Source organism: Pantherophis guttatus, chromosome 1 (assembly GCF_059756535.1).
Source record: "Pantherophis guttatus breed Tessera chromosome 1, ASM5975653v1, whole genome shotgun sequence".
Lineage (NCBI taxonomy): Eukaryota > Metazoa > Chordata > Lepidosauria > Squamata > Colubridae > Pantherophis > Pantherophis guttatus.
Genome location: NC_142063.1, coordinates 126,265,197 through 126,271,196, shown reverse-complemented (window position 1 = coordinate 126,271,196; position 6,000 = coordinate 126,265,197).

Sequence of the window (6,000 nt, the reverse complement as noted above, 5' to 3'; positions counted from 1 at the left end):
AATTCTCTCAGCGTGCTATTTAGCTTCCAAATGGCTATCTGGATGTATATTTTGAGTCTAATGGATTTTGTATAGACTGAATTGAAATGAATTCTAAAAGGTTGTCCTTTAATAGTAAACTATCTTCCATTTTGATAATGACATGGCTTTGTATCTCTTTGTGGATTGGTATGAATTTTCAACCAGAAAAAAAGATAAACTGAAATATTTCAAATGCATGCAATGTAATGGCTATTAGCAGTGGCAAAAGGAAAAGTTTAAGCTGATTGCTTATTTAGAAGAGTAAGTGAAAAGAGAGAGAGAGATATCTCCACAAGAACAGTGTTGTTTATATATTTTATATCTAAATACATAAGAATTCTTGGCATAGCATAAGAATGATGAGTTCCAATGTTGTCAGGTGAAATGTCTAACTTGCTTGTATATCTGTCCCACACTACCCTGCAAGGGTTAACCCAACCACACAACCCATTATCCCCATAGCCCCACCTTACCTCAAAGTTCCTCCCTCTGAGTACAAAAGGCCGCTCCCACGTGGTCATCCAGCAGTTCCAGTTCCACATCTGTAAGGGAAGGACATAGGTCAGATACAGATGGAAAAGTAAGCTAATTTAATATTTGAATATTTAATAAATAAGTTATTAGAAACACTGCATTGTGTTTGGAGTTATTTGGGCAAGATCCATCAACCTAACAAATGTCTATGGAGATTCTCCGTCATCTAGGTCATGGTTGTCTTAAAGGTGCTTTTTTCTTCAAGAGGCAACTGGACTTTCTGGTTTTCCTTCAACTGAAGAAGCTTCTTGGATGAGAAGCAAAACGTCTTCAAAGAAAAACCAGAAATTCCAGTTGCTGCTTGGGAAAAAAAAAGCACCTTTGGAACAATGTGTTCCAATCCAAGCATACGAAGTGGTAGCCATGTGCTCAACTCCTGCACATCTTTCCATTACTTCCCACCCAAGAACAGTAGACACACATCTACTACAATCATCCTCTTTTAATGACCCCATAATCCCTTGTGGGGTGGAGTCTGAGCCACTGAATGGAGCTGAATGTTTACTTGCCGGATGCCCTTCCTATCGCCAATGTGGAGTTAATTTCAGCAGATATAATCTCAGTGTGGCCAGAGAGAGAAATATCTGTCTCTACCAAGGATTGAACTCACAACCTCCTGATTGTGAGGCGAGACCTCCACCTCTAGGCCACTGCACCACTCAACACACGTCAACTACAATGCTGGATACATTTGTTTATGTCTCGATTTATGTGTGTATACACATATACACAGCCCAATCACAAGCCACAAAATAACAGCACAATCATAGGACTCGTCAGAGGCAAAAACATTCAAAGCCATACTTCTCAGACTGGCCAGATTTTGTTCTGAAGGCAAAACATCAACATTTAAAAAAACGTGCTTGTTTTCTTTTTGCTCAGAACAATTGAAACAGCTGTTTGCACATCCCCCCCGAGGATACTTGAATCCAGATGGATTTCCTTCTAACAAAAATTGTGCAATCATTTCCCCCTAATCCTCTACAGAGTGTTCTTTTGGTTCCTCTTACTCTTGACAACCCCTTGAAATATTCCAAGTTTTACCTGACACTGAAAAATGCTTCTCTCCTCTACCAATAACACAATTTATTTTGCCTCTTAACAATAGGATTCGCTCCAATTAATGACAAAGCCTTTCGTGAGCCACCTGGAAAGACTGGGCTATGGGTAGAAAAATGGAGCTCATCTAACTGCAACCTTGAAATATGTAAGCACAAGCACAGTTTTCTGTGAAAAACCACCTCAAACTCAAGTTTAGGTTATTTGCTGTGGAAATTATATTATGCTTTTCCCCAAGTTACATTTCATGTCACTAGCCTTTGCTTTTGACAGAAGGTATTGGATTCTTAACTTGACTTAAAATTGGAGTTTTCCACTACCTTCTTATAGTTCCTTGAACTCATAATTGCTTTGCCATGGTTGAAGACCAAGGAATTTTTCTTGTCAGCTCCCAGGTTGCTTCATATAAGGAACTATTGGTCATACTTTCCTTTTTCCTTACAATATTTTCTATCACTTGCCTCAGTAGAAAAGGTCACTCATGTAATTCCTTTTCTTTCTCATGCTTAGATTTGGCAACTTTTATTTTCCCATGCTTTGGATTGCCAATCTCTCTCTCTTTCTCTCTCTCTCTTTTTTCATTAACCAATCTTTGTTTCTGTATCTTTGATCACTGCTTGATTTGCAGCCATTAGCAGCCAGCCAGTGCGGTTTCATGGTTAAAGAATTAGATTTAGTCCAAAGAAGCCTGAGCTTAAATATTTGTTCTGCTATTTGATACTGGCCAATCAGTCTTTCATAGCCTGAAATCACAAGATTGTTCAATGAATAAAATGGGATAATTACCATGGATGTCATTGAGGACTTCTAGAACTACAAACGGTGCATAAACCTATTGTAGCCTGCATAAAACTGCATGAGAAACAGCATTCACAGTCCACATACCCAGAGGTGAGAGATGGCTCTTTGGCCCATACACCAATTTTGAGCCATATTAGGCCTACCCCCATCCTCTCAAAGAGAGAAAAATTCATAGGAAAAGGCTGGGTAAAGATGGGGCTTCCATCATTCCCAGCAAACTCTGGCTGACATTGGAAATCTTCAAGAAATTGATCCATAGGACCATTCATTTCAGGAAACGTTCTATTTCTGTAAAACTAGATAAATGTGTATTTGCATTAGTATTTTTTTTCCAATTTTCTATATTGTGCTTTGTCTATGGAGATTCTCAGTCATCTAAGTCACAGTTACCCCAAAGGTGCTTTTTCAAGAGGGAACTGGACTTTGTTTTTTCTTTGAAGACTTTTCTCATCCAAGAAGGTTCTTCAGCTCTGACTGGATGGAATGGAAGGATTTATACTCCTTGCAGACAGCTGATCATTTGCATTCTTTTAGAAGTCGTTGAGGCCACCTGAATGTGTATCTCTGTCATCAGGGTCACCTGAGTAGTGCAAATGGCTGTAGAGCAGGGGTGTCAAACTCTCAGCTCATGAGCCAGATGGGTCACGTGCTGGTTTAGCGAAGGGGGGAAAAGTTATGATACGTCATGTGACGACGTGATGACACGAGTTTGACACTCCTGCTATAGAGCCTTCTTGGAACTGCTGAAAGAACTGTGTTGTAGACTGGAGATAGATGACGTCGTATCCCTTACCCCTCTGTTGAGAGAGGACTGTTCAATTTTGACATAGATGGCCTCTTTGATCCGTCTTTCAAACCAGTGGTCCTCTCTGTCCAAAATGTGGACTTTGCTGTCTCCAAAAGAGTGGCCTTTGTCTTTTAAATGCAGATGGACTGCTGAATACTAGTCCTGATGGGTTTGTTCTATGTTGTGCCTTGCGTTTATGAAGTGGTTTAATTTGTTTCCCCAATGTACAGATCTGCACATGGCTCACTGCATTGTACTGCATATATCACATTGCTCAGTTTGTTTCTGGGTGTTTTATCCTTGGAATCGACAAAGCATCTCAGGTTATGTTCATCAAGGTACAATCTTTTCTTTGAAATTAATGCTTGCTTTTTTATTGTTGTGTTCTGTAAGCCCCCAATAGTTGTAACAGATTTGGGTGACCTATAAATCCCATAAATAAATAAGCAAACAAATAAATACATTAGATTTTTGGAGTGCAAATGGGAATCAACTGAGGAAGAAAGTAGGAGATGCATTAGAGCACCAGCGTGCCTACCATCCCTTTTTTAAAAAAATTTGATTTATATGCCACCCTTCTCCGGAGACTCAGGGCAGCTTACAATGCGCTAAGCAATAGCCTTCATTCTTTTGTATATTTATACAAAGTCAGCTTATTGCCCCCACAACTGGGTTCTCAATTTACCTACCTTAGAAAGGATGGAAGGCTGAGTCAACCTTGAGCCTTGGCGAGATTCGAACCTGCAGTAATTGCAGGCAGTTGGTCTTAATAACAGGGTGCTTTAGACCACTGTACTACCAAGGCTATCCCTGTCCTAATGTTTCTTCTATTTGTACCTATTTTATATATCCAATCCATACTTATTACCAAATACGTTCTTGACAAATAAAATAAATAAATAAATAAATAGCTCAGTCTTTTTGCCTTCTCATCCCATTTTTGCCCCCAAAGATTTAACTTTTTCTTCCAGTTTTTTTTTTACCCGAGCAGCCTTTCTTCCCACCCATTTCCTTTCATGGTGATTCTTGGTGCCTGTGTATGCATTTGATTCTCACTTGCACATTTTATTCATGTCCTACTTATTTCACCTCTTCATGCTGTGAACTTTGAACATTTCTGCAAGGATCTTGGCTGTACTGAAGGTCATTACAACTTCTCTACAACTGAATTTCTATAGCAGCTGTACGAAAAGCAACCCAGAAGTACAGAAAGGGGTGGTCCAACAGGAAACCAGAAAAACCAACTGGAGCCACCAGTTTGCTGGCATGAATCACATTATTTCAAGTTATCATTCATTGATTTCAATGTGCTCTATGTTTTCTGCACACAGTGGTTGAATTGGGATAAAGGAGAAAACATTATTTCCAGAGTGGAGCACCCTTGGAGTAGTCCAGTTTCCCAATCTTGGCCACTTTAAGATGTGCAGACTTCAGCTCCCAGAATCCCCCCACCAGCATGTTGGTAGGGAGAATTTTGGAAGTTGAAGTCTACACATCTTCAAGTACCTAAGTGTGGAAAATACTGGATTAGACAGTGGCATGGTGTACAGGCAGTAGCAAGCAGACATGTCTTTTGGAAATGTCTAGTGGAATGTCTTCACACTGCTATATGCAACAAGAAGCTTGTCTGGCTTTGTCTTTATCTTCAAGATAGAACAGATCTGTAATCTGTGTTACACTCCTCAAACAATGTAATCAAAAATAAATAAAATTGACAAATCATCAACTAAGGGACTTAAAAATCTTGTTTTTTACAACAGTTTGGGATGTTAACTAGGTTGTTACCACTAAATGCTTAAAAATCTTTTTTTAAAAAACTTGTGCTAGCAAGCAGCTAGCAAGGAAGAGAAACATATGCCTGTTTTTCCAGCATTAGTTTAGTGAACCAGAAAATAACTTGATTTTCACAGCTAGATTAATAACATAGCCATGAAAGGAACAACACAGCTGAATATGGAAGCAACAAAGGAACCATAGAAAAAGCTGGATTGATTTGACATCAATTGCTGTTGCTCAAATTTCTCTCTGTGATAAGCGTTACATAGGAACCATAGACAATAAGCTTGTCTATGAACCAGGTTCCTAAAACATGTGCTGCAGTCTCCTTTTTAAGGGTCCTTTCCACTTAAAGGAATTTAAGGATACGTAGCTTAAATCTTGAGTCAGTTTGGTGTATTGCTTAATGCACCAGGCTAGAAACTGGAAGTTCTACTCCTGAGGTACAAAGCCAGCTGAGGAACCTTGGGCCAGTCACTTTCTCTCAGCCTGAGGAAGGAGGCAATGGCAAGCCATTGCTGCAAAATCTTGCCATTAAAAAAAAACATGTGGGGACTTGTCAGACAGTCTTTGAGAATTGGACAAGATTGAATGGGCATGGAGGGAGCTTAAATCGATAGCAAGAACAAAAAGACACAGTATTTATAACTTTACAGGAACATTGATGATTTTTTCACACTGGGTTTTTTTTATCACTTGACAGAATGTCATAACGGTCTTGAGATATAGGGAAATGATTGATTTTAATGCATCCATTCCTTGCATAGAGGGTTCTCTCAGACTCCACCTTTATTTATGTGTTGACTCTGTGCTTATTGCCTCTTTTTTTCACCTCAACTTTTTGTCAGAGAATATACATTCTTCTTCTACAACTTATCCAACCTCTGTGGAGTTCAGGCCCACACACAGTTTTTCTGCCAGGTTTTTCCATGCGATAACTCTGTAAGATATATGAGACTTGGCAAGAGATCAGCTGGGCTGAGGCGACTTAGCCAGCCTCGTGGCTAAATAGGAACATCAAG